Source organism: Triturus cristatus, chromosome 3_2, assembly GCF_964204655.1.
Source record: "Triturus cristatus chromosome 3_2, aTriCri1.1, whole genome shotgun sequence".
In the NCBI taxonomy this organism is placed as follows: domain Eukaryota; kingdom Metazoa; phylum Chordata; class Amphibia; order Caudata; family Salamandridae; genus Triturus; species Triturus cristatus.
This window is the reverse complement of record NC_140584.1, coordinates 961,469,660-961,492,106: the sequence shown is the minus strand read 5'-3', so window position 1 is coordinate 961,492,106 and position 22,447 is coordinate 961,469,660. Positions and strand designations below refer to the sequence as shown.

The following is a 22,447-nucleotide window of genomic DNA, read 5'->3' as shown; positions in this document are numbered from 1 at the left end:
CTTGTATGTCGTACCCAAGGTATTCAATGTGATCTGTGCCAAAGGTGATTTTCTTGGGGTTGATGGTGAGGCTGGCTGTTTTGAGCGTACGTAGGACTCTCTCTAAATGGATGAGGAGTGTTTCCCAATCTGGGCTGTGGATGACAATGTCATCCAAATAAGCAACGGCATATGTTTGATGTGCGTGTAATAGGACATCCATTAGCCTCTGAAACGTTGCTGGGGCACCGTGGAGGCCCAAGGGGAGGACTTTGAAATGGAACAGACCAGAGGGTGTGGAGAAGGCTGTCTTTTCACGGGTGTCTGGGGCCAAAGGGATCTGCCAGTACCCCTTCGTGAGGTCAATCGTGGACATCACTTTGGCATCTCCTAACCGGTCTATGAGTTCATCTACCCATGGCATTGGGTATGCATCAAACTTGGAGATGGCATTTAACTGTCGAAAGTCTATACAAAACCTTATGCTTCCATCAGGTTTGGGGACCAGAACGACAGGGGAGGACCAGGTGCTGTGGGAGGGTTCTATGATGTCTGCCTTTAACATGGCCTGTACCTCTTGGTCTACGGCCTGTCTTCTTGCGACGGGTATGCGGTATGGTCTTAGACAAATGGGTCTTGCCCCTGCTGTGTCTATGTGGTGTTCAACTACGGTTGTTTGCCCCGGATTTCCTGACAGGACATCAGAAAACGAGGAACAGAGATACAGCAGTTGGTGCTTCTGTGCTCTCGTTAATTGCTTTCCTATTTGGACTGTCTCTGCCTCCTCTGTAGCTGGAGTAACTGTTGGGATCTCCAGGGGTCGGTCAAGGAAAATGTGGTGTATAGGGACGTCCGGGCCTGAACTTGATGATAAGGGACCTTTCCAGGCTTTAAAAGATTGACGTGGCAGGTTTGCAGAATCTGGGATTTGTGAGGTACAGCTATGCGATAAAAAACAGGAGTTACCTTGTCCAACACCTTATACGGCCCCTGACATGTGGCCAATAGCTTTTTTTCCATGCTAGGTAACCATATCAGGATTTGGTCCCCCACCTTAAAGTCTCTCAGTTTCGTGTTTTTATTGTACCACTGCTTCTGTTGGGTGTGGGCTTTCTCCATATTCGCATGCACCTCCATCCAAAGGGACATCAGCGTGTTTCTTAACGTCGCACTGTACTGCAATAGTGGTTTGCTCATGTCTTCTTCTTCCACCCACTGTTCAACTGCCATATCCAGGAGGGTACGGGGTTTTCTCCCAAACAACAATTCGAATGGAGAAAACCTGGTAGACCTCTGTTCATGTGTTCTTATTGCAAACAATACCAAGGGTAGCTGGTGGTCCCAGTCCCTCCCGGCCTTATCTATGGTTTTCGGTAGCATGGTTTTAATTGTCTCGTTGTACCTCTCGACCAAACCATCTATTTGAGGGTGGTAAACGGCCGTACGTATCTTCTTAATACCCAAGCGGTCGCATATCTGCTTCATGAGTCGTGATACAAACAGGGTGCCCTGGTCTGTTAGGAGCTCACGAGGGAAAACGACGCGGGAGAAAAAGGAGACCATGGCCTGGGCTACCGCAGTGGTAGTCGTGCTGGTGAGTGGTACCCCCTCCGGATATCTGGTGGTGTAGTCAACCAGAACCAATATGTACTGGTGTCCCTGGCCAAAGGGAAGCAGGGGTCTCACAAGATCCATACCCACTAGCTGGAATGGTACGTCATTTATGGGCAGGGGCTGTAAGGGAACTCGGGGAAGGACAGGGTTGTTTACCAGCTGGCATCGGACACATGCAGCACAATATCGGGCTACTTCTTGATATACTCCAGGCCAATAAAACCTGTTTAACAAATACTACAATGTGTGTTCCTTTCTATAGTGGCCACCCCCTGTCTGATTATGGGCAAGATCCACACATGCTCTCCAAAAGCTTTTGGGACCAACAGTTGCCCCTTAGTCTGCCCGAACTCCCAGGGTACCCTGTATAACAAACTTTTTTTTTCACAGAAATAGCCTACCTTATCTGGGTGTTCCTCCTGGGCTTGATCCCAAGCATGTTGTCGTGTCCCATCATCCCTCTGGACGGCTCGAAAACTCCGGTTTGGTGTCTGTGGCTTGTCTGGAGAAACAAGGATAGGAGTAGACAGAGCAACATAGGGCCTGCGATACAAAGACCGTTCTTCCCTCTTTTCCCTGCGTGTCTTCCTCCGTTTGATAGAGGGGCCCTCTATTGCACTCCGGAAAAAGGGGCACTCCCCAACCACCCCACTGTAGCTGAAGGGGAGGGGAGGAGAGGGATGACAAATACTCGTGGAGGCGGGGAAGGTCGGTCCCTAAGAGAATAGTTTCGGGAAGTGAGGATATGACTCCTACTTTTCTTAGGAGGGGTTCTCCGTCTATGGTCAATAGGACCTCTGTTAAAGGGTATAACTTATTTTCCCTATGGACACAAGTGACCTGAATGTACTCCCTCCCAGGGTTCTGAATCTCGGGTATGAGCTCTCTGCTGATGACTGTATGATGGCATCCCGTATCGAACAGGGCTTCTACCGGCTTCCCATTTACTAGTATTTTTTTCTGATACCTCTGGTGGGGCTCCCCTGCTATGTAGATACGCCCTCTGGTATACCCCACTTTCATGGGTTCCTGGGGTGGATTACAAGAAGGACATTGGCATGCTATATGGCCCCACTCGGCACAGTGAAAACACTGGGGCCCCTGTAAGGGTTGTGTTCCTGCAGCCGGTCGAGGTGTAAGCTTCACCGGGGGTGGAGGGGTCCTACCCACTGTGGGTGTCTTAACCGGGAGTCGGGGTATGCCTTTAAGGAAGCGCTGCGTCTGGGCTCTGAACTCAGGGGATCTGTGGTAGGTGCATGCCAAGTCAACGGCCATGGTGACTGTCAGGTGAGGAAGCTGTTTAACACACGTGCGGGTAATAAGGGGGAGGGCCTCCAGATACTGCTCTAGATAGTTCTTTTAGGTTACATCATCTATGGAAGAGGTGGATAGTTGTAGCCACCGATTCCCAAGGTCCCTTATCCTGTAGTACAGAGCACAGGGTTGTCTCCGCCTGTCCATTTTTCTTTACGGAAGCGGTTGCGATAATATTCCTGGTCGCAACCCAAACTCTCTAGGATATCCCTTTTTATTTCCCCATAAGGGGTAGTCCCAGCATTGCTTTGGGCCTCATCAGGACTAGGGTATATAAGGAAATCTTTACGGAGAAGACACCGAAGGACGATCCTGGTTTAATTAATAAATCGTATGGGAACCCAATTTCTCCAAACACAACACAAGGTCCCTTGTGTTGTGTTTGGATACCCTATATATACCCTAGTCCTGATGAGGCCCAAAGCAAGTTGGGCTGAAACGCGTCGACTATAAGAACTGAAGAAGCCTTTATAAATTTCAATCATGTGGAAATTAATTTAAAAAGTACTAGGCAATGTGTTTTGAGGAGCGAGTTGTTTCCTCCTAGTACTTGTTTGTTAGTTCTTACAAAATGGAATGATGCTATATAAAAGTGTGAGCATCCACTATCATTAGCAGGGAAATAAGGAATAGAAGGTATATTTCTCTTTTGTATCGTTTTTGATATTTGCTTAATTGTTTGTTTTATGGATTTATTATATTTTGTTACATGAAGATACATAAAGAATACCTCTTTTGGTATCTAAATCAAATTTGTTTCTGTCAATGTTGCTGATTAATTGATGATTGAATCCAGAGAGTGTACCTCATTGTGAAGGAATAATTTAAGTGTTTCTTCCATATATTGTTGACACAGATCTATTCCAACGCATTACTTGTCTTTTCATATGTTGCTTCACCCAGATGTGTTTGGATTATAGGGTAACCCTCCTTTCTTTTATACCTCTGATTTTCAGGTCAATTTGTAAGTGGCATATTCCCCTATCACGTGTTTTTTGCGCCACCTTGCTGTACATACTTCCTTAGATGTCACTTTCGCCGTCACAATTTTTCACAAGCACTTGTGCATAGTATTTTTCAGGTTACATGCAATTTAATGTAATCCAGTGCTACCTTCACATATGTTTGATTATATGAAACTAAATATGACAAATATATGCATTTACTAAACTACATTCTATGTTGTCCAAATAATTGTTCTTGTCTCCCTGGTTTTTCGTTTTCCTTCTGCTCCCAGCAATAAATTGTGCCACTAACAAATTGACCTCTTACTAACACCCTTTGAGACATTGTTGTATGTTACAGATGTTTGCCCTAGTCTCTATAGGATTTATGGGCTACCTCCTGTAGTCTGATACTACCTCTGATTTTCAAGCGCTGAAGGGGTACTTCAGTTGCTCAGGAGCCATAGTAGGTTGAGCCTTGGAACATCAGGAGTAAAAGGACTTTACCCCATGGTTGGGCCCAGTAACTCCTACTTGCCCCAGGGTCTTCTGAATAGGATTCTGAAAATCGGCTGTTCTGATCCCAATTCTGACTGTGTCAGCATTGCGAAAGGAGAATGATACATTACTCGGTTTGCTGAACAAGAGTTCTGATTATTGCATGCATGCTGTAAGTAGTTCTACAAGAGAACATTTAACCACACAACAGCAAAAGAAAGAACAGATGCATTACATAACCTCTGTCTTCCATTCAAATGATGTAGCCCAGTCTTGTAACCTAGTAATATCATAGGCTCTTACTCTAAAAAACGATGGTTAGTATTACATTCAAAGTAAACAGCGATCAGTTTTCTAGGTTTAGTGCTGTTGGCTGTTGTGAAGTTGCCAAGCCTACCACTGTTCTCACAGAGAAAGATGGACAGCCCTCACAGGATATAATTAAATATACAGTTCAGGAATTATAGCAAGAGAGTAAAGCATTTCAGACACTATTAAAATACTATAACCCTGACTTCAAATGAGAATCTAAAACCACTGTCCAAGAATACGTTTCCACAACTACATTAGTCTCCTTACAAATGGAAAATGAAACTTTGAAATCTTTTTTACGTTCACCTCTGAGCTGGTCTGTTGTTTGTGTTAATGATACTGAGAATCAGCATCCAGATTTCACTGAGAACAGCCATCGCACCTTATCACAAAGTGTAGTCAATGAAAGTATTTGTATGAATCCTGCTTTTCCTAACTCCTCTGACATTTTGTTTTGTAGTGCTGAAATAGGGCTAGGCACTACATTTGAAATGTATCCCTCCACTTTTCAAAACCCCAAATGCCAGGCAGAACACAAAACATTTCCTTACTTTCTGTTCCTGGTAGTGAGGTCAGTTCTACCCTAGAGGTAACACATACACAGCCCATTGACCTACAGACAAAACCCGAGCCACTGCCCCACATGACTAATGTGACAATCTCCTGTGATTTAGACCACACTCTTGATCTTACTGCTGTGATTGCAGCAAACGTTCTGACTGAGAAGAAACAAAATCCTGACTCTTTGCTCGCTCAATACATGCGGATCAAATGTTAAGTTCCCTATCCCTCCTTATGGCGGCATGATAGCATGTGTTCCCTGAAATAGCGGAGTGTCTTCAGGAGTGCGTGCTGTGGAGAGCCTAGATCAGAAACCTTTTGGGTAGTCAGGGATGAGAGGAACCATAATCAGTTTCTCTTGGTTTACATATTACTGTTTGAAATGAGCTCTACAATTGTTGGTAGAAGCAACAGTCAGTATGTCAAAGGTTGGTAATAAAGGGGCCGGATTTAATGTCTTCCCTGGACAGCCGACTGAGATTTCAAGTGATGGTTGGTGACATTAAGGATCGGTATGGCTGGCCATGGCTGGGTGGTAGAGCCTGTGTACGGAGCAGTGATAGTCCCTGTAGCGCATGTATCTTAAAGTATTGTATTGCTATTTAGACCTCGTGTAGTTAGCAGTGCCAAAGATTGTCAATTATGTGTTCCAGTCGAGTGACATAATCAAGCCACTGTGAGGTGTGTTCCTGTTTTAAATTTGGGCTGAATCCAGGGTAGCCTCGCTGGGTTGGGCGCTCTCTGGTGTGCATCTCTATGGTAAGCATTGCCCTTTCTGGTACTCAAGGTGATTATACTGTCTTGAATCCAGCAATCTATGGTTTTCATGAGGCCTACTCTGTACGTTCTTTCAGCATACTCGTTGGCTGTCCTGTTGCTTATGTTGGTAATTTTCTGAGGTGATGGAGAAAGTTTGGTGGGGGGGCGTTCGTGATTGTCTAAATTAGAAGATGGTGTACAGAAGGGGGGCCTTGCACTAACCTGAACGCTCAATTGATGGGTAGGTCTGGGGCATTCATAAATGTCTGGTAGATTCTGGAGAACTGCCATCTTGCAAAGAGTTGATTATGTGGGTTTGAGATCTATTTATGTAAGTTTGAGGTGGTTCATAATGGTTATTGCCTTTTAATTACAGTAATGATTTGTAGTTTGTAACCTTGTGAGTCTGTGTATCATTTCCTCCTGACAGAGGACTCGTATAGTGGGGCATCCGGGGTGGGTCCGAATCTGCTATAGGAAAAAAAGAAACATTTTGCACACGTTGTGATGTTTTTGGGAGGGGTAGTTTTAGTGAGGTGAGCTGGCTAGTGGTGGTGTGTGCCAAGGGTGCTAGTTGTCTTCTAAGTCCTGGTGGTGTAACAGGAAATCCGCTGCGGTTGGTCAGTTGCTGTTCTGGTGAGGTGTGTACTTTTACCTTGTTGAAAATCCAATCTAAGTTTCTAAATTTTGTTTCGAAACTTGTACAAGTATATTATCATTCTTAACAAAAGAAAAGGCAGCCTATGCTCTACAGGGTGAGCTATGATTTATTTTTCTGATTGACTGGGCAGATGCCCCTAGTGGGAACATTGATAGTCTTTGTCTTTTTACGACAGGCTGTTCATAGCTGCATGCAAGTCCTATTTTTATTGACATTGACTGCTGATCTGAGGGACCTAAGTCCTTCTTTAGTGTTCAATCTTTTCAAAGCCCCAAAATGACCACCTGGGCCATTCGGCATGGTAGTGTTATGAGAATATGTGCCCTAGGACCCTTGCGGTTCTGGGCAGACTTAATAGAGGAAGTATGTAACTTGCTGGGAGGTGTGAATGTCTGATTATTAAAGGTTATGACATAATCAGAGAGCAGTGTGTGACTGTATGTTAAGGAATAAAGACGTACAATTCAGAGCTCCGTGTGTGGTGCATTCATTTGCATGCTCCCGAGCTGAGGAGGACACTTCAACTGGCGACGTTGGTGGGATTTGTCCTCCAAAGAAACTAGACTGCTCTCCCTGGAAGTTTTCAACATTACAGCAAACTCTTCGTGTGTGCCACGTGCACCCACTTTCAATGAGAAGCAGTTCGAAGTTGGCGTGTGAAATCAAAGCGTCACTCCAGCCCATTTCTGTCCCTTGAAGAAATTTAAGGCCCTGCAGAGGAGCGCACTGGAAAAGCCTGCCAAAAACCAACTTGTACAGCCAAAAGAAGAGAGACTGCACCACAGCCTAACACAGAGCCATCATCAATGCAAAGCGCTAACAGGCAGCCACAACAAAGTTATGATGCAAAAAAGCTGAAAGCAAAGACGAACATTCCCCAGAAACGAAACCGTCAATTACCGTCAAAAAAGAAGATGGTGCCTTACAATCTCCGATCGGGTGTGATGACCCAACTACAAGTACACGGCCAGTGGTTGCAAAAGGTACTGGCTCAGGACAGCCGCCAACGGCAACAGAAAACAGTGCAATGTATGATGATGCTGTGTTTCTAAAACAACCACCACCATTCAACACTACAAAGAAGCAGAATATTGGTGTAAGATGGACTTCATGAATCAAGATGTTCGATGATTTCATAGATGCCCTAGAAGAACTAGCTGATAAGAAAATTATAAAGTACCTAAGGAACCTTGCTGGTGACGGAGTAAAAGAAGTGCTGAAGAAAATATCACAAGCTGATGAAGTATCATACCGTCAAATCAAGGAAGCGTTGGAAGCTAAGTTCAATCCGATGCTGAACATTGACTAGGAAAGGTACTTTTTCCATTAAACATGACAGCAAACTGGTGAAGCGCTGTATGAGTTTGTGGAAACCTGATGTGCTTATCACACACTGCAAGTTTAGCTAATTCAATGACGAAGAAGCCAAACGACTCCGAGTTATCGATGGCTGTCTTTCAGACTCCTTCCGAAGACGCATTTTGAGAGATGCACATCTTAGAGAAAGTGCTAATAGCCACAAGGGCTGAAGAAAGAGTGGCTCAACAAGCTGCTGACATGGAAGCTAAAATAGCAAAAAGTGAATCAGTGTTTGCGATGAAGAGTAAGAACAAACAGAGTAGATGCATGCAAGTCGCTGCCTACAAAGAAGAAAAGGTTGTGTTTCCAATGTGGGTTTTCATTTCCACATGAAAACAGATGTCCAGCCGTAGGCCAAACGTGCAAAGGCTGTGGTAAGGAGAACCACATCATAACAGTGTGCAAAGTGAAAGAGAAACTACTTACGGCACAGCAATAAGAGAAAATGGATGCCAGAAAGTTCAAAAAGCATCCTCCCCACGCCTACATAGCAAAAAAGCGACATCAGTTATGACAAGTAGAAACCAGACAAAGTCGATTGTCATCAAGTTCATCCTACAGAGGCTCGTTAGCGTCATTATTGAGCGACAGTAAAGGAGATGGATGTGCGCTGAGCGTATCGATCAACGAGCCACAGGCACATGTAGGTCTGGCTGCTTGTAAAGAAGAACGAACAGCAAAGGTAAACCATCAAAGGAAACAACAAAACTCATTTGGACATTTACCCAAGATTTCAATAAAGGCCCACGGTTGCCCCATAACCTTTATTATAGACAGTGGTGCGTCGATTAACATCATGCTAGTTGAAAAGTTCAACAGCCTGCCTCCTGTGCCATGTCTGTACCCGCCAAACATGAAAGTATACATGTGTGCCACTTCTAAACCGTTGCAGAGTCGAGGGTCATTCAAAGCAACTTTTAAACATAAAGCAGTATCATTGCAATCGAAAATACATGTTCTTCGAAGAACTTTGTCCAAAGCTTGCTTACTCCGCTTTACCACCACTGCTGACATGGGACTGATAGCTATCAATTACAACCTCCACACTAAGTCTGAAGCTGTGAGTCAGTTCCTGTCATTATTTCATGGCCCGGGCAGGCTGAAAACAATTAAAGTGTGATTTCACATCAATTAGGACGTTCGCCCTGTTGCCCAAAGGCACTGTAGAGTTGCTACCCACTTGCAAGAAGCCATTGAAAAAGAACTAGAAATGCTGTTAAAGCATGACATCATTGAGCGCTCCACTTGTCCTACGCCATGGGTGTCTTCCATAGAGATGGTGCCAAAAAAGGACAGTGAGGGTGCCATGCACATCTGTATTTATATGCGCCAGGCCAACAAACCAATCGAGAGAGAAGGGCATCCTGGTCCACACATAGTGGACATGATCATGGAACTGAACGGTGCCAGTTTTCTCCCGTCATGGCCAGAACAAGGGATAGCAACTCGAGTTGGAAGAAAATTGCAGGTACATCACTACTTTTTCGACTCATGTTGGTTTGTTCAGGTAAAAAAAAGTGGAGTTTTGTAGTGTTGTCAGCTGCAGAAATATTTCAGGGAATTATACGTCAAATAATTCAACCTGTTACTAATGCTTTTAACTGGTATTTGGACCAACACAAAAGGAGCATGATAAGGCTCTTACACAAGTCTGCTAATCACTTGCTGATGCAGGTCTCACTCTGAACACAGCAAAGTGCAGGTTTCACAAGACTAAACTCAAATTCTTCAGACACATATTTTCTGACGGGGGAATGACTACTGACCCTGAAAAGTGAAAACACTGTTAGCTACTTGCCCCTCGCAAGATGTCACCATGCTGCGATCCTTTATAGGCATGGCCAGTTATTGTTCAAGGTACATTTGTGATTTAGCTACTGTAAGTGCCCCATTGGGAGAGTTGACAAAATGAATTGTCCTGTTCCAATGTTCTGTTGAAATGTAATGAAAGGTTCAAAAGAATAAAACATGCGATCAAGAATGCAACCGATTTGGCTTACTTTGACACCAAATTACAGACTGAGATCACAGTGGATGTGAGCCTGGTGGGCCTGGGGGCAATCTTTGCCCACCACTAGGGTCATCCAAATGCTCAGAGACACACTGTGTCCTATGCCAGTCGGAGCCTGTCAGACAAAGAATGTGCCTGTTCTCAGCCGGAGGAGGGTCTGGCTTTAATGTGGACCTGCAAACATTTTCATATGTTTCTGTATCAAAAGCGTTTCACTACCATAACAGATCACCAAGTACTACTCACCATCTTTGGAAATCCAAAAGCCAAAATGCCCCCTCACATTGAGAGGTGGAGTTTGATACTGCTAGAGTACGATTTTGCCTTGTACACAAACCGGGTCAAGGCCAAAACCCAGCCGATTATTTTTTCACGAGTAGCACTACATCGTCACAGTTCGACATCCAATGCAGATGAGGAGTACATCAACTTTATTGCGAAGCCCAGTATGCCAGCAGCCATATCAATCAAACAGCTTATTGAGGCCACTAATGCTGACAAGAACATGCGTATCATCAAAGGCATAATTCTACCTCCATCCTGGAGATGGAGTGGTCGACCTCTGGCTGATGATGATGAATATCAAAAAAAAAAATGTACAGGATTTCCAAAGAAGGTGTTGTATTGAGAGGCTCAAGAATTGTCATACCTGAGAGCCTAAGACAACAGGTTATTGAACTAACCCATGAAGGACATTGTGTCATTGTAACTACCAGAACATCCTCTAGAGACCGTTTGTGGTTCCCATGCTTAGATGAACAAGTTGAGAGGGAACTAAAAGAGTGCCATCTTTGCAACTGCCTTTCCCTCAAAGTGATGCAACTTCCACTGACCATGTATGACCTTCCAACAATGGCTTGCGAAAGGATTGCAGTGGATTCCATTGGGGCCCTAAGAAACAGACATCGTCTCATGGTAGTCAATGATGAGTATTCACATTTCCGTTTGGTAGAGGAGTTATCATCAACGACCCATGACAAGGTCATTGAGCGGCTGGGCAACATCTTTGCAGCGTGGGGTTGCCGCACTATTCTCAAATCTGACAGTGGTCCACCGTTTAACAGCAAGAAATTCAGAGAGTTCCTAGGCAGAATGAATTCAAGCATCAAAAGAGTACACCTCTGTGACCCCAAGCAAATGGTGCTGTGGAACGATTTGTGGGTTCACTCAAAAGAGCAATTCAACAAGCATCAATCGAGGGGATGGAATTAAAGCAAGCCCTGTGTCAAGCCGTCCGTGCTTATTGGTCAACTCCCCACTTCACTACGGATGAAAGTCCAGCCACCTTGCTATTTGGGAGAGCCATCGGAACCAAGCTGACACAATAGACAGAAGGCCAATCATTGATTGCTGGAAAAGTTCATGTCAATGATACTTCTCAAAAGTGCAAAATGAAGACGTGTGCCAATTGGCGTCGGAGATCCCAAGAGACAGTCTTCTATGAGGGTGAGTTAATCCTAGTCAAGCCGAAGCGAAAAACAGACACTCCCATGAGAGTTGTGACGTGCAAAAGACACATGGTAACTGCAGATCATCCCAGACAGTCCATCACATGGGACTCGTCACATTTTAAGCAACTACCTCAGTCCTGCACCCACAAATGAGACCATACCGCATGACAGTACAGATCAAGCTTTAGAGCCTCTACCATTGGTGTATGAAGAGAGTGAATCACAGCTACTTCATGCTACTTGATCTGTTCGACTAGTGCGACCACCTCGAAGACTCATTGAAGAAATAAAATGCAACTGTTTGTAATTTTTATTAAACAAAGGGGGAGATATAGTGCTGTTAGACTATGTGTGCAAGGACACTTGCGGTTCTGGATGTACTTAATAGAGAAAGTACATAACTAGCTAGGAGGTGTTAAGATGAGGTAATTATCTGTTAAGACGTAATCAGAGAGCAGAGTGTGATTATATGCTGAGGAATATAGATGCACAATCCAGTGCTCCTTGTGTGGCATATTCATTTGCATGCTCCTGGCTGGGGAGAATGCTACAGGCATTAAGAAAAGAATAGAAACTGACTTGGTTGAATTGGACAAAGATAATGGCCATTCCGAGGTCAAGAAGATGTGTAAACCACAGTCCATCAACCCTGCAATGCAAAATAATCACACATTATTGTATGGGGCATGAGATGTGATGGATGAAAGAGTATCACATTCAGGTCCAACAGAGTCACTGACTAGGATGCCACTCACAGTGTTAACTCACCTGTAGTGTTGTCAGAGTATGTGCGCTATGACCCTGGCGGTTCTGGGTGGACTTAATAGAGGAAGTATGTAACTTGCTGGTAGGTGTTAAGGTGAGGTTATTAACAGTTATGGCGTAATCAGAAAGCAGAGTGTGATTGTATGCTGAATAATAAAGGAGTACAATCCAAAGATCTTTGTGTGGCATATTAATTTGCATGATCCTGGATTGAGAAGTACGCTGCAACTGGCTACGAGGGTGGGATTCGTGCCCTGAAGAAACAAGACTGCTCTCCTGTAATGCTACATGCATTTATATATTATGAGATCATGTGGTGAGTATTGAATCCAAGTTGCTTTATTTAAACTGCATTTTATGGGCATGATTTCATCTTGTGTCTTTCTGACCCTATCTTTCAGCTGCTAAGGCAAGGAGGCTGGGTTACTTGCGTACACACAGAAATATTTCTATGTTTTCCACTTCACTGTGCGGGAGAGATAACGCTAGAACAGACAGTGGCTGCTGCATAGCCCAAGGATGAGAAAGTGAAGAACTGTGCCTCAGCTCTCATTCAAGCCTCACTCAGATGAGTAGAAATCAGACAAAGTTGATCGTCATCAAGTTCATCCTACAGAGATTCGTTAATAGCGCCAGCGAAGGAGATAGATGTGCACTGATGACATTATCCAACGAACGACAGGCACATGTAGGTCTGGCTGCTTGCAAGGAAGAACGAATTACAGAGGCAAACCACAAAACGAAATAACAAAACTCATTTGTACATTGTCCCAAAATTACAATAATGATCAATAGTTGCCCTGTAACCTTTATTATAGACAGTGGTTTGTCAATTAACATTATGCCAGTCGAAAAGTTAAACAGCCTATCTCCTGTGCCATGCCTCAACCCGTCAAACACGAAAGTATACTCGTGGGCCGCTTCCACACCTTTGCAGAGTCAATGGTCATTCACAGCGACTTTGAAACATAAAGCAGTATCAGTGCAAGCGCACATTCATGTTCTTCCAAGAGCTTCATTCAGTGCTTGCCTACTCAGCTTTGCCACTGCTGCTGACATGGGACTGAAATCTATCAATTAAAGCTCCACACTTAGCCTGAAATTATGAGTCAGGTCCTCTCGTTATTTCACGGCCTGGGAAGGCTCAAAACAATGAAAGTGCAACTTCCCATCAGTGTTGATGTTCATCCTGTTGCCTAGCTGTACTGCAGTGTCACTTTCCACTTGTTAGAAGCTGTTGAGAAAGAACTGGAAATGCTGTTGTCCTACGCCATGGGTGTCATTCATAGTGGTGATGCCAAAAAATGGAAAGTGAGGATGCCATGTGCATCTGTCATGGTGCATGATATGCACCAGGCCAACAAAGCAATCGAGAGAGAAAGACATTGTGGTCCACACATAGCGGACATGATCATGCAACTGAACTGTGACTGAACAAGGGATATCATCAACTCTAGGTGAAAGAGAACTGCAAGTACATCACTACTTTTTCAACTTCTGTTGATTTGTTCAAATACAAAAGGTTGAGTTTTGGAGTTTCGTCAGCTGAAGAAATATATCAGGATGTTATACGTCAAATAGTTCAACGTCTCACAAATGCTTTTAACTACAGTGATGAGATACTGGTATTTGGAGCAACACAAAAGGAGCATAAGGCTCTTACACAAGTGTGATAATTACTTGCTGATGCAGGTCTCACTCTTAACATACAAGACCAAACTCAAATTCTTTGAACACATATTTGCTGATGGGGGAATGACGCCTGGCCCTGATAAAGTGAAAGCACTGTCAGCTACCTGCCCCCGCAAGATATCACCATGCTGCAATCCTTTGTAGGCATGGCCAGATTTTGCTCAAGCAACATTCATGATTTTGCTACTGTGAGTGCCCCATTGAGAGTTGACAGAACGAAATGTCAAGTTCCAATGGTATGTTGAATGTGATCAAAGCTTCAAAAGAACAAAACATGCAATTGAGAATGCAACATAGATGGCCTACTTTGACCCCAAACTACAGAATAAGATCACAGTGGATGAGAGCCCATTGGGTCTGGGAGCAATCCTTGCTCAACATAATGGTCATACGATTGCACAGAGACACGTGGCCTATGTCAGTGGAGCGTGTCTAAAACAGAACGTGCCTATTCTCAGCCTGAGAAGGAGACTACAGACTGTAGTGTGGGCCTTCAAATATTTTCAATTTGTTTTTTCATATGTTACTGTACGGAAAGGGTTTCACTATCATAACAACCCACCAAGCGTTACTCACCATCTTCTGAAATCCGAAAGCCAAGATGCCCACTTGCATTGAGAGGTGGGGTTTGAGACTGCAAGAGTAGAATTGTGCCATTGTACACAAACCGGGTAAAAACCAAAATCATGCTGATTATTTTTCAGGAGTACCACTATATCGTCACAGTTCAAAATCCAAAACAGCAGAGGAGCACATCAACTTCATTATGAAGTCCAGTACGCCAACTGTCCTATTAATCGTACAGATTGTTTAGACCACTAATGGTGACAAGAACATGCTTATCATCAAAGACATTATTCTAACTCAGTCCTGGAAGAGGAGCGTTCGACCTTTTGCTGACAAGGTCAAATGTAAAAAAAGTTTAAATGATGAACCATAGGCTTTGGTGTAGAGACACTGCTGTCTAAGAATGTGCTAAACATTGTTGCATTCTGCTGCTCTTTATTAACCAGTCATCTAAGTACAGAAATATGTAGATGTCAACTATGCACAAATGTGCGAGCACCAACGCTACTCACTTTGTAAACACCTGTGGAGCCGTAGTGACTCTGAAGAACAGCACTTTGAACCAGTAGTGTACCGGTTGTGGGACAGGCAAAAGGAAGATTTGGAAGCAGGACTCTTTTAAGTCAAACACTGTCATTGAGTGACCTAGTCGGAGAAACAGGATGACTTCTTGTAGGGTTGTTATGTGGAAGTGCTCCGACAGAATGTGTTGACTGAGATGCCTGAGGTCAAGATCCATCCTTTTTGAGAATTAGAAAGTAGAGGGAGTAGACTCATTTGCCTCATTGATGTGGAGTCACTGGCTCTATTCACAAGGAGTCCCTATACTTCTTCCAAAAGTCAGAGATGGTGTTGGATCAGGATATGGCTCTGGGGTGGGTGTTGGTGGGTGTGCTGTGTAACTAGAGGCAGTAGTCTTGCCCAATTAGATCAGAGATGATCTCCCAAAGGAGTGAGGAAAATTTGTAGTATCTTCCGGTAGGTGTTATGTGATAGAGGACGACCATCGGTGATACATTGTTTGAAGGTGGAGACACCCCTGTGGAAGCCACCTCTACATTTGCTCCGGTTGTTGCCCCTGTATCCACTTTGTGGAGTTGGGCAGTGATCTGAATAACTGGGGTGGGGTAGATGGTAGCGTTGTCAAACAGTTTTGTGGGGGAGGGTTATGTCTTGGTCTTCCTCCTCCTCCTTGGGTGCTATGGACTAATCATAAAGGTCAAGTGGCGCATAACGGCTGCATGAGTATGAGAAGGTATGTTCTAACCTCTGGAGAGGGGGTCAGGAAAAGGTGGCTGAGTGGGTGTAGGAGGCTGTGGAAGTGGTGGGGAAGGGAGTGATTTGCAGGAGGATGCTAAGATGATTGGCTTATGCCACTGTCGCTATGTTTCATGGGGTGGGCATGCCTCAAAAACCATCTTCTCTATAAATGTTAACTTGCGCTTTTTGGGGATGCATGAAAACCCATGTGGAGACTCCCCTGGGGGCGCCATGATGAAGATCTTGCTGGTGTCTGGGTGTATGAAGAGGGTCCTTTGCTTGGAATGTGGGACCTCAGGCAGCAGTGGACGAATAGGAGCCTCATTAGTGTTCAACCTCAGTGTCAAAGGCGATTTCGGCTGGGCATTCAGCTTCGATCTCAGCTTTAAGAGAGACATGGCTTGAAGTTCTTGGGCGGTGGTTTGTCATGCATCGCTGGCTGCTCTTGATGTCAACCTGCGCCGGGTGTCGAAGCCAGACCCAAAGATCATTAACATCTAGCCACATCTCAAAAAAGGCAGACTCCCAGTAGAGAGGTTTTCTGCCTTGGTGTGCTTTTGGGGGTGAGACTTCATATCTTAGCCTTTGGGTGCTGGTGTCAGATTTCAGCAGGGTCTAGGTCTGGGGACTGGAGATTTTCAGAGCTGAAGCCTAAATCCCTCAAGTTCCCCGTTAGAAGTGTTGGGGGAGACTGTCTCCAGGTTGGGCGTGCCCTGCTGCTGTTGGATGGCCAGAATTGATAGGCAGAAGTCACAAGTTGTGTCAGCGTGGTCAGGGAGAGACAAAGGTTGCATACATCATGCTGGTCTGACCACAAGAATTGATGTTGTATTTAGGGTAGAATTGGAAGGGCATACGTTCCATAGCACCTTCCAGTAGGAATTCTTCGATAATACAATTTGTATTCTCGTCAGAGGTTGGTAACTGTTGGTCGGTTCTGGAATTCAGATTTCGGGGCGCCAAGTGTCATTGACTGAGGAAGAGGTTGTACAAAGGTCTGCCCATTGTTTACCAAGTTGTTGCTCTTGAAATGTCAAAGAGTTTGTCCTGAAAAGTCAACGAAGATGCATCATTACTGTAGCTCTTACAGAAGAAAATAACATGAGTTGGAACCTGTGTCCTTGTGCAGTGTGGACTACAGAAAGAACCACAAAAGGTCTTGTGACTAACTTCTTCGAACAAAAACAAGTTGCAAAATCAAGGGCCAACACTATGAGTATGAGTATGCAGAGCCTGTTTATCTACAGCCACACATGCTACAAACACATTGTTCCTATGAAAGGGCACGTGTTGGGAAAAGAAAGTCCCCTGTGTGGTATACAGTTGTGTTTCCCTGTCCGATTGCTCAACTGCGAGTATCTGGTGTCCTAGTTTCTAATTTTGGTCCTAGACTAACATCAATCTAGTGCATGTGCGGTCCCTTGACATGAGTGAAGTCCCGGGACTGTACTGTGATCTGGAGAGGCGCATAAAACCTGCCCTCCTTTTACTCACAGTGGGCTTTTTTTCCCTGTTGTGGGTTTAGCAAGTAGAGCAGTGGTGGCAGCGAACAGCATTTTGTGAATCCATAGTGATGACCAGACCTTTTTATTTGTGTCAATGGAGTGGAGGCCCACACATGTAAAGTTCCGCTTCTATGCACTACCCTAAATCTAAGAGTATAATGCACATGTTTGTGTACATGGCCTGTGGGGTACATGCCTTTTGTATATTGATGCACCAGAGAAAAGCTGGCCTGTAGGTTCCATTTTGGAAGCGGCTGGCCTGTTCTTGTGCACAAGATAGAAGTGAGGTTCTTTTCCCAGATAGAGGAAGTATACTTCTGACATTCCTGAAGCTGGAGGGTGAACATAGAGGAGACAAGGCTCCTTTACAAGTTAAGTGAGGCCTTTAACTGAGAGGAGCTGCTGATTAGTCCTACTGTGACCCTGCCATTTGGTAGATGGTGGCTGTAAAGGGTGGGACCGCGGTCTCTCTTGTTCCAGGGTAAAAGAGACCCATTAGGAGAGTGTAGTCTTTTGTCTCTTTCCTGATCACTGTGGCTTTTGAGACCCAGGTGCAGAACCGTCATGCCTCTTCTTGCCTCTGTTGTGGATACTTAAATACCCTGTTGGACTACTGTACTACTCCTATGACTGGAGACTACCCTGCTGTGAGGAGCATCATTCTACAAAAAGGCTGTGTGTGGAGATGACACTTGAAAAAGAAGCACCGCAAACCAGTTCTAAAAGTGCAGTCAGAGACTCCACATCTCTTGTCTGATTTGACTGTATAACACTAGGAGCCACAGAACCTTGTTTTTCCAGCTCCAAGTTATCTTTGAATAAGGAAGGGAGTGCTCCACAGAGTACTCAGAGGACTGCTGTGCAACCAAAGATGGTGTATGTATGACATCTAACTTCCCAGAGGTGAGGGGTCCTCACCTGATAGCTTTCCTTGCTGGAAGTGCCAGTAGCAGATGTTGCTCCCACCGCATCTGAAGACTGCACCTGAGGCTGCCCTTATACCACTGTGACCCCAAAACCTGTGGGAGCCCATCTGATGCACGTCACTGTGAGACCCAAAAGAGGTCCTGTTGTGAGCCTCCACTGACCTGCAGTGTCTGTTCCTGTCTGCAGCAGCCTCTCACTGATGTCTACCGTGGTCTACCCATATTGTGGGCCGAGCCTATGGCTAGCACGTCTCCTCTTAGAAGAGAAAGAGGCATGCTGCAGGCGACACTGAACCAATGGGGACTCTATTGAAACTGAACTCTGACGTACTGAACAGGAGTAATCTGCACTTGATACCTGTCTATAGACACATTACCCTAAGGGGACCTTCCGAAACTCACATGAATGGGAATATTCAGGAAAGGGGATGGAGTGGGCAGAATCCAAGGTGCAGGAACCCAAGCACCAGTGTGTTTTTATTGTATCTGCTATCAGTTCCTGTAAAGTATTGTGCCTTGAGTGTGTCAATGAATCTTATTTTCCCAAGATAAAGCACTGTGTGTGACAATCAGTAATTGCACTTCTGGGTGATTGTGGATTTCTGAGCTTGTGAACCCTCATACTACCTTCCTTAAAAGCCTGTGACTGCTCGCCATTGCTACCATTGAAAGTCAAATGCTGAAGGGGTTATACTTGGCCCAGTTTGTAGAGCCCTTGTAGTCCAGGCCCCTGGGACATCAGAAGCACACAACCCCAGCCCACACATATGAGGCCTGATAACTAACTGCAGCTTACCCAATTTCAACCAACCATATTTTCTCATCACAGCAGTGTTACCTATCCCCATTAAAATTGAGATGTTGCAGTAACCCTCAAGAAATCTCTCAAAGAGGCAGAAGCGTGTTCACCGGCCTTTATTATGGCCATGGTCACGACCTTATCTTCTAAGTCCTGAAAGAAAAGAACATCATCATGCCAGAATTGCCTATCATATCTCGCAAAATTGTTTAAAAAAAATAGCCACCTTAACATTATTAGCAGCCACAGTGCTCCGTCTCTTGCTCAGAGGATCCAAGTTGCACCCCTCCCTGTCCAGATGGACGGAAGAGAGTGCAGAAGCATTTCTAAAAGGAAGTTGAGCTACTGCTAAAATAAGAGATTCTGCCTCTATTTGATTCAAAAGATGGGCTGAGGCTATATCAGTTGCTCTGTACTCTTGTTCCAGTATATATCTTTTGAAACAACACAATGTTGAATTTTTCATATTAACTAGCACTTTTTCTCAAGGATGGTCTAAAATTGGAATAAAAAAAAAAACAGAGCACACAAAAGCCCTCGGATCTGTCAAGAAAGAGAAAAAGGCAAGAGAGGCTGACTAAGAGGAAGGCGAATCCTCCTCGCACCATGAAGCCTAGGCTACAACCCCCTCGCTACGAGGGAGGAGCTGAGGGATGTTTTTGTGTTCAGAGGGGTTCTCACTAAGACCCAATGTGAGCTAACTAAGTGTTATGAGGGGTGCAGTGCTAATAGTGAAGTGAATTAAAGCTAGCTACAAGGATTCCCACATTCTTATAATTTTGGCTACCTTGTACTAGGATTAAAAACAACAAAGAAAACAAGATGTAAGACAGGAACCATTAGATTAAATCATACTCAACTTGGATCGACATGATTCAGCCTGTGATCTAGAAAGCATTGTGGCTTTCTTCAGGACCGTGAGTAAGCTACTTTCGTGAGAGTGATGTCTAAACAGTGTGAGAAAAATGTATTGACAACAATGGCAAATATACCGGTAAATTGAATGTGATACTAAACCAGTGAGCAAGTGGTAACAAGATGGTGGATTCACCAGTGGTACATGTAAGGGAACAAAAAACAACATACCAAGCAGGTTATGAATGGGTGTACAAATTAGAGTGAGTCAGCCAATTTGTCTTAGGCAGGAAACACATAGTCTGGCACAAATAATTAATCTATGAATATGTGTTAGAAAGGCACGGGGATCCCAACTAACACCCACACAAATGGCCAATCACATCTAGTGTAACATAGTTCCTATTGATTCCTTCGACACCATGAATCTATGTCATGAGACTATGTTGAGCATAGAAGGCACTGACATGCAAATGTCAGGCACAGTGCCCCAGTTATCCTTAGGATGAATGCTTAAAGTGCATGCGCATCTCCAACCTGTATAGTAACGGTTGAGACGTTAAACATATCTAGGTTCAAGAGTTTTCTTAGTAATCCTAGCACAAGGTAGACAGAATAATAAGAATGTGGTAAACCTTGTAGCTAGTTTTAATACACTTCACTATAAGCACTGCACCCCTCACAACACTTAGTTAGCTCACAATGGGTCTTAGTGAGAATGCCTCTGAACACAAAAACATCCCTGAGCTTTGTAGCCCACACCATGACTAGGCTTCATGGTGTGAGGAGGATTCTCATTGATGAAGCATGCCACCTCTGGTGGGTGAGGGAAACCGTTCTTTAAAGGGACGCCTTCTTATTAGCCTGCCTCTCTTGTCTTTTCCTCTTTCTTGACAGACCCGAGGGCTATTATGTGCTGTGATTATAGTCGGGGAGTTCACCCTCGCTGGTCTTTAAATCTCCTCGGGCCGCCCTTTTTTTGTGTATACACAAAAATTGGAATTTCTCATTTAAGTAATACAGGGAACACAATTTTAACACAGCTGATAACAGCGAACAGATTCTTTCGAAAACCTTTCTACCAAGCCATGGAAATGATTAATACCATCCAAAAGAAAATCTTTCTGAAACGTGTCGGGGTTAGTCCTGACTGACATGTTAAGAGAATCCTATTTCGAAGTGATTGATGGGTCTGAATCCATTCTTTTACATTTCTGTTAGATCATAAGTCTCTTGATCACTATCAACAATGTCAACCTTATGGTTGCCTTGTGAGTTATCCAATATCTGTCCCTCATTGCTCGTATCATGCTTATTTAGAAGAAACAAAGCCCACCTGGAAGTGAAAGGTACTCATTCCATTGTGTATGGTAAAACTGCAGGATTAGTTGGCAGACTGGATAAAGGATGTATTGGTGTTTGCGATGTTGGCTGTAATAAGGACTGCTGTAATACATGTATTGTTCTGCTGGTTACTGAAGCTGTGCAGAAAGTGGCACAAACTGTCGGGCTCCCCAGGAAGCGCTGTTTGCGATGGCGCCTTTTCCCGTGCTCGAATGCGGGGATGCGAGCCCCGCCTGCTGTTTTCTGTCAGCGGGCGAGGGCGGCCCCTGATACATATTTATAGGAGGGGTCCGCATTGGCAACATGCTTCGCGTTCCAGCACGGATCCCACCAGGGCACCTACCGTTTCTCTCCGCTTACCTGCAATCCTTGACCGCTGTTTTCGCTGGTAGTCACTTGCTTTTGTTTTGCTGGTCTTTTCTAGTGTTTTTTTTTCCTTCCTGGGTCCTCTGGTGTTCTTCCGGAGCACGTTGTTATGCTGCTCCTTTCTGGCCGGCAACATTGTGTCCAGGCAACTTCAGCACCTTAACCCTTGGCTTCCTGGCAACTTGTCTCTGAAAGACAAGGAAAAGCAAGGGCTGTAAAGAATCACAGTATCTTCGTTTTCCGTGTATTTAGAGCTGATTTTTGAATTGTAGGAAAAACACTTCTCTGACGGTGATGTGATTTGACGGGTGATTCTCGTGGTCTTCGTAATTTCTGGTAAATCTCTTTTAGCTGCAAAGAGAAACTATATTACAAGAATCAGATAACCCACTTGTTTTTTGTTTAATGTGACCCTGCCCTCTTTGCCCTATTTTTCCCATGCTCCCTCCTGACCTAAGAAATTAGTTGTTTGTTTTTTCCCTAATTCAGGAGTAACAGATAATTATTCTTTAAAAGGGTCCTATATACTCCTATGGAACTTCTAACTTAGGTTTGTATATTACTGTTCATCTCTTGTTTAGATGTCAAACTTCCGCTGTCCTTCTACATACTGAACATTATCCTTCCTTTTAGGCATTGGGAGTGTTCTACCGCCCATGGGAGTTGTTCCCTCACACGTACTTGGCATATTTCTTTACAGGTATCTCATTAGAAATAGGGGGTTAAAATACAGTCAGTTCCTTGTACTCTTGATTAGTACTTACCTAGTGTCTTCTTCAGAATTCTTGGAGACCACCCACAGAAGTGGACGTCTACCCCTTCTTCCTTCCCTTGTTTTGGTTCCCTCCTTCCCCATCTTCCCTCTTTTGCTTTGACTTAGTTGGATGAAGGAGGGATGTGAGGGA

General features: G+C 44.4%; 1 long non-coding RNA gene across 1 annotated transcript in view; it reads right to left on the bottom strand.

Annotated features, from left to right (window-relative positions):
- LOC146858896 (uncharacterized) overlaps window positions 1-21,671 on the bottom strand; it is a 41,208-nt gene extending 19,537 nt beyond the window's left edge. Inside the window, exons 1-2 of the long non-coding RNA XR_014980039.1 lie at window positions 21,537-21,671; window positions 1,995-2,095 (exon numbers count right to left, since the gene is read on the bottom strand). This is a non-coding gene — a long non-coding RNA (uncharacterized LOC146858896). The remainder of the gene's footprint in view (window positions 1-1,994; window positions 2,096-21,536) is intronic.
- Window positions 21,672-22,447: the final 776 nt, after the last annotated feature.